Raw genomic sequence first — 12,372 nt, 5'->3', positions numbered from 1 at the left:
CTAGTGTATGACTTTCTTTTAAACATGTTTTGTATTCTGAATCATGTTGTAGATATTGAACTTGATTTTGTTCAATAAATGAAATGAAGCATAACGTGTTATAAGATTTCAACACTTGTTATGATGGGCTTGCCTTTAAAAAAAAATATTTAGACCTAGTTATATAATTGATCCATTTAATCCCAAAAGAATGATTAAGAAATGAATTAGTGTCCGGGTCCCCACATCAGGATGCTCGCGCATACGCGTGACCCATCTCCGCGCATATGCGCGAGACGTTTTGTATCGGCACTCAGCCTAGCATCTTCTCGAGCATATGTGCGCCCCGTCTCCACGCATATGCGTGAGAAGTTCTATCCCACGGCAATGCTCCGCGCATATGCGCGCCATATGCGCCACAAGTTCTGTCCTCCACTTTGCTTTTCTACTCAATTTCATTTTTTGCACTTTAGCCCCTGAAATCTTCATTATTCACAATTCTGTCACCGAATTAATGTCTAATTACAGTGCTATAATCTCAGGCCTTACAACTGTATTCCCTCCCAAGACAAATCTGGCATGAATTGCATGTCACTAGATGATCCACTAACTATCTCAGCGTTTCCATGAATTTGATTCACTGGCTTGACTGGTATTGATCTATTTGCTTGTAACTATGTCATCTGATGTGTCGATCCATCAAGCTTTGCTGTGATTGCTGTCAAAGCATTCATCTCAAGGGATCCGGCTTTCTTCTCCCTTCTGTTTTCTTGCCAGCCTACATTGCTTTCTGCCAATTAGATATGATTTCAAGCGCTGCGGTTGGTGTTTTCCTATATAAGCTACCGTTCGCTGCTGCATCAAGCATAGATCTCACAGATGGATCCACTCCGTAATAGAACGTCTCAACCTGATGGCCTATCGAGAACCATGTCTCGGACACATTCTCAACATCTTCTTAAACCTTCCCAATGCTGAATTCAATGATTCCCCATCTCTCTGTCTAAACGATGTGATTTAATTTCGCAATTGTGTAATCTTAGTTGGGGTAAAATACATGTGCATGAAGACCTCGACTAATCCATGCCATGTAGTGATAGAACCAGCTGGAAGGTCTCAAAGCCACTCCATAGCTTCTCCTTGCAGGGAGAATGGGAATAGTCTGAGACGAATGGCATCAGTACTCACCCCATTGCACTTGATTGTATTACAGATCGACAGAAAATTCTCCAGATGTGGATTAGGATCTTCAGAGGGTGATCCTCCGAATTTGACTTGGAGTTGAATCATCTGGATGATGGACGGCTTAAGTTCGAATGTATTCGCTTGAATTGTAGGACGGACAATACTAGAGCCATAACCTCCAAACTCTGGTCGATGAAGCTCCATTAAAGTACGATCATCCTCTTCTCCGGCCATGTCTTCAAATTTTGGTTTAAGGTATATTTCAGAGTCCTCTTCAGATTCGAATTCAAGAGCCAAGTTGTTGTTCCTTTGAGCTCTACGGATGCGGCGGAGAGTGCTTTCAATCTCTAGATCAAGTGGCACTAGATTTTTGAAGCCTTGAGCACGGATCATATAACACGAGCTAAACTCTTGCAATCAAAATTCAAGTGCACAATTCAAGCTCCTAAATAGTGTAAAAATCTGAAACAAAATTAATTAAAATAAAAAAGATTTAAAAATACAACAAAAAAACTAAGATAATTGCTTAGTCTCAAATAAATAATCTATCCTAATATTAAACAGATAGTCCCCGAAAACGGCGTCGAAAACTTGACCGGTTAATTCGGTTGAAAATAAATCTAGCAAGCGGACTAGGTCAAGTTAAAGTAAATGGATGATGAGTCCAAGTATCGATCCCACAAAGACTATTATTTAAGTACTAAGATTTAAATTATTCAATTTAATCTAGACAAACAATAACAAGTGATTTGGAGATAATTTAAAATAATTAAATTAAATTGAATTATGCTAAATTAATAACTAAGATCAAATTTGCAGAACATGTTGGAACTTGGAGATTTTCAATTTCAACAAAACTATCGGAAACACACAACAATACCAAACTTTGATTATTGTCACGCATTGGAATTATTTAACCACAGATTATTCGATGTCACAATGAAATTCTCTAATTTAACTATAAATCTATTTCTAGAATTTATAATCATATTTTAATTTAACAGTCTAATTATTTTTAATTGAATTTAATTAAAAAAAATACATTATTTAACGATGGAGTCACAGTTGTCGCCTAAAATCGCAAAACATTGAAACCGAATACTATTTCTAGTCGGTTTAACCGTGTGTTGATTAATATTTTTGAAGCTAAATTCAATATATTCCCTTTCAAATCAAGATCGAACAACGAACAAGCAAATAATTGGCCAAATTAAATTCAAGTAAATTATGCAAACATTAATGAATAACATAAAATTAATTCATAAATCAAATAATCTAATGAATGAACAAGATCAATAGTTTTTCCCTATCGTGGTTCCGATCACAAGAAAACTACTCCATAAATTTAAAACTAGAAGAAAATCTAATATTCGAATTCATGAATAAAATTAAGAAATAAAAGAGGAGAGAATCTCAGCGATGGCGCGCGAATCTTCTGTGTGAAGTGTGTTTTCTTCCCGTGTGAAGTGTGTTTTCTTCCAAGTGTCAAAAGTGTCAAAAGGTCCCTCTTCTTTCTTAGGTTTTCCTCTTTTTTTTATATATTTCTTCCAAAAAAACCCAGCCAAACATGTTATTTTCAAGCCTAAAATTAATATCCTCCAAAATTTTCCAAAAATCTACGCCAAATCTTAAGGTCATGATATCAAAGGGCACGGAACCCGTGTATACATGAGGGTCAGAGTCCGTGCCTCTTCGCTGTAAAATTATTTCCAGGAAACCATGGACACGGACCCCGTGTAATGATCCAGAGTGGAGTGCGTGTAGACTCTGTAATTTTCATTCTCGGAAGATAATGGGCACGGACCCCAGGTATAGGTCCAGAGTGGGGTCTGTGTAGACTCTAGAGTTCTCTTCTTTGGGCTTCTATGATGCGAATCCTTACACGGGGTCTGTGTCGGCTCTTTGTGCTATTTTCTATTATTTCGGTGTTTCTTACATGGCATTGCTAAGCTTGACTTTCTTTCCCTTTCGCTGGCTTTTATCACTTTTTGGTCAAACCTGCAAATAACAATAATAAAACGAATTAAGCGCAAAACTTGGAATAAAAACGCCAGATATAAGCACGAATATGACAAAATAAAGTCCCTAAAATGCTATATTTAACAACAGTTGTTTTAAAACTGTCGCGAATTTAAAAGGTGCGACGGTTTAACCAAAACTGTCGCTAATATAGCGACTGTTTTAAAAAAACCGTCGCTAATTTAAAAATTGCGATAGTTTTATTAAAACCGTCGCTAAATAATTGGGCGTCCATTTTTCGCAGCGTGCTAATATTCATGCCATGAATAATAATATTGACGGCCTGTGATTAATATACGTCGTTAATGTCTAGACACGATTTTTTTTAAAAAATGATTTACTATTAACAGCACACATAAACATGCACGCTGTTAATAATACTATTAACGGCGTGCCTTTATTGTGCACTGTGAAAATTGCATAGGTCATTAACAGCTCACATATAAGTGTATGTTGTCGTTTATATAATTTATTAACAGCAAACATAAATGCATGCTGGAGATATTACTATCTGCAGCGTGCTTTTAATGCACACCGTTATTTCTGTCAACTGCAATAATATTAACAGCATACATATGGGTGCACGCTGTTAAAAGTAATATTCGCAGCGTGCTTTAATGCACATTGTTGATGACGTGCTGCGGAAAATCATTTTTCTTGTAGTGTAAGCACGAATACGACAAAATAAAGTTTCCTAAAATGCTATAGAATTCGTGCTTATCAATGAACTATTACAAAAATTGATGCAACCCGGGTGAAAGGGGTGAGTCGGGTAGGGTACTCAACCGGGTTTGTTATCAATATATTGAAGGAAATATGAATTGGACGTCTGGACTAAAAGTTTCTTTCTTCCCTTGGTCGACTTGAGAAATCTGCGAACAAGAAAATAACCACGTGAATGGGCACCGGAAGGGATGTCCGACGTGGCCACTCCGATGCTTAAGTCAGTGAAGGACTCAAGCTAAAAACCAATGTAACCAAATGATGGTTGTGTGATTGGTGTGGAGAGTAAATGAACAATAAATGGGAGTATTCAATGTGTGAACTAATATCTGAATCGAGAGTAAATGCAAGTAAAGAACCTGGTACTTATAGTGGAAGATGCAATGATGACCTCGTTCTTTGTGCTGATCATTAATTATAGTAGGGCGGCTGATAGTACCCTATTGTTCCGACATGTCAAATCTCATACTAGTCACATCCAGCCCACCTAATTCTGTCGATCATTTATGTTACTGTCATAGATAGGTCGGCTGTGCACACTCTATCAAGTCGGCGTAATTAAATGCATCATTCATATCGAGGTGGTCATGATAGAATGCTTTCTGGGGAATTATATAGGAGCCCGGACATTCTACGTCCCGTGGAAGTCATATCCTGGTTACCCGATAGCTCGGTCCTTTTAATGAACTTCTCTCCAGAGTACCCATGCCAGTCTTCTCTCCGTACTGTCTCGGATCCTTCGGAACCCAGGCTTCCTTGCCGACCTGTTCCACTACAGCTTATCTACATTTCATAAATAATCCCTACTTCACGACCCGGACACAATACCCTTTCCTGACCCGAGCATTATCCATAACCCGGCCCCATGACCCGGGACATCCCGGGAATTATCAATGTTCTGATATCCGGGGTATCATCACTCCATCATTAAATAGTCGGGCTAGAGTCGTACTTGCTGTCTCGATTAGTCTTGTGTGCCCGGTCAGGAAAAACAATTTGTCGTTTAGTATTCCCGAGACGATAACGATGTCTTAATGTCCGTGTCGACGTAAGCCCTAGGATAAAGTTGTCAGAGCCTTTTCGCATTCCGAGAAGATGACTCATCATGACGCCTTGAACTTCGCGCCTGTCTTTTCACATTTCCCGCTCCATCATTCCGCCCAATTTCCGAGGCTAATATGGTTCGTCCGATTCGTTCTGGATCAACGGTGTAGATGAATCCTTCCCCTGTATATAGTAGATGACCGATTTTTCAAAAACCATTTGTAAATTCAAAATCGTAGCGAAGCTCTGCCAAATTTATCTCAATCCCTCCGTCGTGTAAATCTTAATTCCAGCGACCAGTCAACCTTCATCTTCTTTTCTTGTAAGTTCCTTTTCCCTTGCTACTAGTTTATTTCCATTCTTCAACCATGTCGAACTCTACTTCTTCCACATCTGGTCGGAATGCTAAGGGCGTGTCGGAGGAGAATTCTCCGCCCCCCTCTGAAACATCTGCGCATATCCCAATAGGTATCCCTATTGTCCCTTCCCGCCCTTCCCTTAAACCCAAAGCCTCCTCTTCCCAACCTGCTGACACCCAGGGCAAGGGCAAAGATAAGGTAGCGGGGCCCTTGTGGTTCTCTCCTGTAACTTCTACCCTTCGCCCGGGTAATATAGAAGAGATTAGGTCCCTGAGCTCTATTCCCTCCACTTATAAAATATTAATCCCTAAGCCCATTGATCACCCGGATACCCCGCCTCCAGGATTTCACGCCTTTTTTGTGGAACAACTCAAGAGTGGGCTCCGATTTCCAGTCCACCATTTTTTGAAGGGGTTGCCCGGTTCTTTTGGCTCTCCATTAATCACCTTCATCCAACGCCTTTAGGATTATGGCGGCTACTTTCATTTTATTCCGCATGAAATCCCTTCTCATCAACTCCTCTAATTTTCATTATTTCTATTCATGCCGATTTAATGACGGGGTCTTTTCTTTCATGGCCCGGATGCATTATCGATTTTTGACTGACATCCCTTCATCTCTGAAGGGGTGGAAAACAAAATTTTTCTTTTTACAACTCCCTACTCCCTTAACTTGTTCAACCGGATTTTTATCTACAATGCCCGGGCAACCAGAACTTCCCCGTGATTACAAACTCCTTCCCCTTTCACCCGGGCTTGGGATGCCATAGAGGGCCAATCCTTCCTGTCATCAGTGTTGATTGGGGGGAATAATCTGGTTTACTATGGGATAGGGCCCCGGTATGAAGATCCTGTTGACCAGATAATAGATGAGTTTGACCAACCCGGGTCGCAGGCTGGTAAATTACTCTCATTTCTTTCTTGTATATTTTTGCATTAACCATCTGACTGTTTATTTGTGGTGCAGTCGAGGAAGATATGATCAAAGCCAGCTTACTCGAAGCGGCAGCCAAGAAAAAGGCGGAGCAAAAGAAGGCCCGGGCGGAGAAGAAGGCCCGGGAGATTCAGGAGAATGAGGAACGCCGAGCCCGGGCGGAAGCTGAGGCCCGAGAACCTGAAGAACGCCGGGTCCAAGAAGAGGCTAAGACCCAGGAGGAAACCACCCCTCCTCGGGAGAAGACCACTCATGAAGAGGACTCGGCTCCTCTAAATACTCGCAAGAGAAAATCTGTTATCGAGCCGGCTATTGAGACAGTGGTCGTGGAGGATGAACCTGAGGAAATCATCTGATCCCCTCCTCTCACTGGTTCATCTGCTGGTCCTTCGGGAGGAAGGCCTTGGATCCTCCCTAGTATTTTTGGGGAGGACATTAGCTCGGATCTCGTCAAGATGATCCGAGGTCTTCTACGCCCCGATGAGGTGGCGCACCTTCAGGGAATTCATCCCAACGAGCTTCTGTGCGAAGGAGTGGCCCAGTCCTTCTCCGTAAGTCTTTTTTATTTACTCTGTCATTTTATTTTGTATTCATTTCTCTGATATTTTCTATTTTTTCAGGGCTTGCAAATGCTCATGTCGGCCTTTGAGCGAGTGGCTCAGGCTGCCAAAAGGGCCAACACACAAGCCACCTCTGTCCGGGAGATGCATGCCAAACTCCAAGAGGAGGTAGGTCGACTGAATGAGCTCCACGACCATGTTCTGGCTCAGGAAAGGGCTGGGTGGAAACAACAAGTGGACTTGGCCCGAGCGGAACTGGATGAGGCCCGGAAAGCCTTAGAAGACCACTCTGCAGCTGCCAAATTAGAAATTCAAGCTGCTAAGGAGGAGGCAGAGTCTTCTCGGATGAGGCCACTGCTGCTCTTGAACTCTTTAAAACTGCCCAAGAGGAGAAGATGGCCCAATTTCTGGAGTCCCGGGAGTTTAAAAAGATGGTGGCTGATAAAGCCTTCCCCTACTTTGACCTGGGCTTCAGCAAATGCTTAGAGCAGTTTCAGGAGGCGGGCTTTGTTCCTGCCGACCGAGAGGACTTCCCGGATTTGGAGAAGGCTGCTGCATCCCTTCCAAACGATGAGGAGGAGAAGATGGAAAACCCCCCAGTAGATTAGGTTTTTTTTTTTTTGGTTCTTTTTTCCGGGATTTCGGGCACCTTGTTCTTTTTTTTTTTATAATGTAATCTTTATTTTTCCTTCCGTGCATTGTTCGATATTTCCGCGTACTGCATGTCTTGAACTTCCTTCAAACACCTTTATTGATTTTAACCAACTTTTATCAATAATCATGACGTAAGATATCAGATTCATTTGATCTTGATAAATAACCAGGGCGCAAGTCACTGGACTGGTTCTCTGGGCTTAGTAGATGACCGGGGTATAGGTCCCCGAGCCAAGGCACGGGTCCTTGGACTTAGAGACAGCCGGCGAGCGTGTTCTCGGGCCAGGGTACGGATCCCTGGACTTTGGAGATGACCGGGGTACGGGTCCCTGGACTTAGTAGATGGTCGGGGTACCGGTCCCCGGGCCAGGGTACGGGTCCTTGGACTTAGTAGATGACCGGGGTACGGGTCTTCGCGCCAGGGTACGGGTCCCTGGACTTAGTAGATGATAGGGGTATGGGTCCTCGGGCCAAGGTACGGGTCCCTGGACTTAGTAAATGACCGGGGTACGGGTCCCCGGGCCAGGGTACATGTCTCTGGACTTAGTAGATGACCGGGGTACGGGTTCTCGGGCCAATGTACGGGTCCCTGGACTTAGTAGACAGCCGGGGAACGGATCCTCGGGCCAGGGTACGGATCCCTGGACTTAGTAGATGACCGGGGTACGGGTCCCCGGGCCAGGGTATGAGTCCCTGGACTTAGTAGACATTTCTTTGAATAACTTCTCTATTTGATGTACAAGCAACAGATACAAAGATTTCAAGCGTAATATTTCTTCAAATGAAATGAATTCCAGGGTCTTTTGAGGGCATATCCCTGAGAATTTTCTAGATAGTAGGCGGTTCCTGAGCTGACTCTTTGAACTACTTTGAAGGGTCCTTCCCATCGTGCCTCCAATTTTCCCACATCACCCACTGGCTTTACTTTTTTCATGACAAGATCTCCAACCTGGAAATCTCGTGATCGAACATGCCTATTGTAGGATCTCATTACCCGCCTTCGATAAGCTTCCATTCGAATGGCTGCTTGATCTCTTCTTTCTTCAACCAAATCAAGCTCAATGGCTCGGCTCTGATCATTATTACTCGGGTAAGATTCCACCCGCATGGATGGTTGCCCGATTTCCACAGGTAACACAGCTTCTGAACCATAGACAAGGCTGTAAGGAGTTTCCCGGGTACTCGTCCGAGGTGTAGTTCGATACGCGCATAGTACACTCGGCAATTCTTCAACCCAGTCTTTTCCTTTCCCATGAAGCCGGGCCGTCAGTGCTTGCACAATGATCCTATTAGTGACCTCAGTTTGGCCATTGGCTTGCGGGTAGGCTACTGAAGTGAAAGATTGACTTATTTTTATTTCCTTGCACCATGATGTAATTTTTTTCCCCTAGAATTGTCTTCCATTATCTGAAATTAATTTTCTGGGTATGCCAAATCTGCAAAAAATGCTCTTCCAGAGAAATTTCATTACTTCGTCTTCAGTAATCTTGGCCAAGGGTTCGGCCTCCACCCATTTGAAAAAATAATCTACAGCCACGAGAAGGAATTTCTTTTGTGCCCGGGCTATGGGGAAAGGGCTCACAATATCTATGCCCCACTGATCAAAGGGACAGGACGCTGAGATTGGTTGCATGCCAGTGGTTGGGCGGTGATGAAAATTAGAATGGTGTTGGCAGTCCTTGCATTTTTGAACAAGTTGGGCAGCATCTTGATTTATTTGAGGCCACCAAAATCCGGCCAATACAGCTTTCCGAGACAGAGCAGTCCCACCAAGGTGTTCACCACAGCACTCCTCGTGTATTTCTCGGAGGACATATTCTAGCTCATTTTCTGATAAGAATTTGAGCAGAGGGCCTTGATATGATCGCCTATATAAAACATCATTCAAAAAGACGAACCGAGGTGCTTGTTTTTTTATTTTTGCAGCCCGGGCCCGATCCTCTGGGAGCTTGCCATGGACTATATATTCAATGAGAGGAGTCATCCATGAGTTCCTCTGAATCGGGGGTACTTCTTCGCCGACAGAAAGCACCAACCGGGTGAAACAGAGGACCTCCGGGGTGCTTATATCTGACATGGAGGCAGCTAATTTGGCTAAAGTATCAGCTTCTCCATTTTCTTCTCTGGGGATCTGTTCAATGCTTCAGTCGGTTAGAGCTGCTGCCCGGGCTGTGATGAGTCTTAAGTATTTCAGCATTTTTTCGTTTTTGGCTTCATAAGTTCCCTTAATTTGCTGGGCCACCAGTTGAGAGTCAGAATAAATGATGACCTGGGTAGCTCCAACCTCCCGGGCAGCTTGTAACCCTGCTAGAACAGCCTCATATTCAGCTTCATGATTGGTGACCCGGGAGTCGATCCTCAGGGCTAATTTAATCTTCTCTCCTGATGGAGCAATTAGAATCACACCGACTCCACATCCTGATAAATTCGATGCACCATCAACAAAAACTCTCCATACTTCTTCTTTTCCTGGTTGAGTCATCTCTATTAAGAAATCTGTCAATGCCTGTGCCTTTATAGCAATTCGAGGTTTATATTCAATGTCATATTCCCCGAGCTCTATTGTCCACTTAACCATCCTGCCCGATATTTCGGCATTTGTCATGATTCTTCCTAGCAGAGAGTTGGTGAGAACCACGATTGGATGTGATAGAAAATATGGTCTCAGCTTCCGGGCAGTCATCACCAGAGCCAGGGCTATTTTCTCTGTTACACTGTAATTCAATTCGTCTCCTCAGAGAGCATGACTGACATAATATACTGGTTTTTGATCAGCTCCTTCTTCTCGGATGAGCACAGAGCTAACAACATGTTCAGTGGCAGATAAATAGATCCATAATTTTCCCCGGGCTCTGGTTTTACCAAAACAGGCAACTCGGCCAAATGCTTTTTCAAATCTCATACTAGTCACATCCAGCCCACTTGATTCTGTCGATCATTTATGTTACTGTCATAGATAGGTCGGCTGTGCACACTCTATCAAGTCGGCGCAATTAAAGGCATCACTCATATCGAGGTGTTCATGATAGAATGCTTTCCGGGGAATTATATAGGAGCCCGGACATTCTACGTCTCGTGGAAGTCATATCCCTGTTACCCGATGGCTCGGTTCTTTTAATGAACTTCTCTCCAGAGTACCCATGCCAGGCTTCTCTCCGTACTGTCTCGGATCCTTCGGAACCCGNCATGCCAGTGGTTGGGCGGTGATGAAAATTAGAATGGTGTTGGCAGTCCTTGCATTTTTGAACAAGTTGGGCAGCATCTTGATTTATTTGAGGCCACCAAAATCCGGCCAATACAGCTTTCCGAGACAGAGCAGTCCCACCAAGGTGTTCACCACAGCACTCCTCGTGTATTTCTCGGAGGACATATTCTAGCTCATTTTCTGATAAGAATTTGAGCAGAGGGCCTTGATATGATCGCCTATATAAAACATCATTCAAAAAGACGAACCGAGGTGCTTGTTTTTTTATTTTTGCAGCCCGGGCCCGATCCTCTGGGAGCTTGCCATGGACTATATATTCAATGAGAGGAGTCATCCATGAGTTCCTCTGAATCGGGGGTACTTCTTCGCCGACAGAAAGCACCAACCGGGTGAAACAGAGGACCTCCGGGGTGCTTATATCTGACATGGAGGCAGCTAATTTGGCTAAAGTATCAGCTTCTCCATTTTCTTCTCTGGGGATCTGTTCAATGCTTCAGTCGGTTAGAGCTGCTGCCCGGGCTGTGATGAGTCTTAAGTATTTCAGCATTTTTTCGTTTTTGGCTTCATAAGTTCCCTTAATTTGCTGGGCCACCAGTTGAGAGTCAGAATAAATGATGACCTGGGTAGCTCCAACCTCCCGGGCAGCTTGTAACCCTGCTAGAACAGCCTCATATTCAGCTTCATGATTGGTGACCCGGGAGTCGATCCTCAGGGCTAATTTAATCTTCTCTCCTGATGGAGCAATTAGAATCACACCGACTCCACATCCTGATAAATTCGATGCACCATCAACAAAAACTCTCCATACTTCTTCTTTTCCTGGTTGAGTCATCTCTATTAAGAAATCTGTCAATGCCTGTGCCTTTATAGCAATTCGAGGTTTATATTCAATGTCATATTCCCCGAGCTCTATTGTCCACTTAACCATCCTGCCCGATATTTCGGCATTTGTCATGATTCTTCCTAGCAGAGAGTTGGTGAGAACCACGATTGGATGTGATAGAAAATATGGTCTCAGCTTCCGGGCAGTCATCACCAGAGCCAGGGCTATTTTCTCTGTTACACTGTAATTCAATTCGTCTCCTCAGAGAGCATGACTGACATAATATACTGGTTTTTGATCAGCTCCTTCTTCTCGGATGAGCACAGAGCTAACAACATGTTCAGTGGCAGATAAATAGATCCATAATTTTCCCCGGGCTCTGGTTTTACCAAAACAGGCAACTCGGCCAAATGCTTTTTCAAATCTCATACTAGTCACATCCAGCCCACTTGATTCTGTCGATCATTTATGTTACTGTCATAGATAGGTCGGCTGTGCACACTCTATCAAGTCGGCGCAATTAAATGCATCACTCATATCGAGGTGTTCATGATAGAATGCTTTCCGGGGAATTATATAGGAGCCCGGACATTCTACGTCTCGTGGAAGTCATATCCCTGTTACCCGATGGCTCGGTTCTTTTAATGAACTTCTCNCGAACCGGTTACGAACCGGTTCCGGTTCCAAGTTCAAATACTTGGAACCAATCCGAACCAAGACCGGTTCGGATTCTAATAAACCGGTTCCGGTTTGGTTCAAACCGGTTCCGAACTTTAATTTAATATATTTTACTATATAATTAAAATTAGTCATATTAATTGAGAATTTTTTATTTAGAATTTTGATTGCAAATAATTATGATTACATAAAAAAATTTTAACAGAATAC

This window comes from Primulina huaijiensis, chromosome 7 (assembly GCF_012295235.1).
Source record: "Primulina huaijiensis isolate GDHJ02 chromosome 7, ASM1229523v2, whole genome shotgun sequence".
Classification (NCBI taxonomy): Eukaryota; Viridiplantae; Streptophyta; class Magnoliopsida; order Lamiales; family Gesneriaceae; genus Primulina; species Primulina huaijiensis.
The sequence above is the reverse complement of the archived record's forward strand: the minus strand, read 5'-3'. Positions refer to the sequence as shown.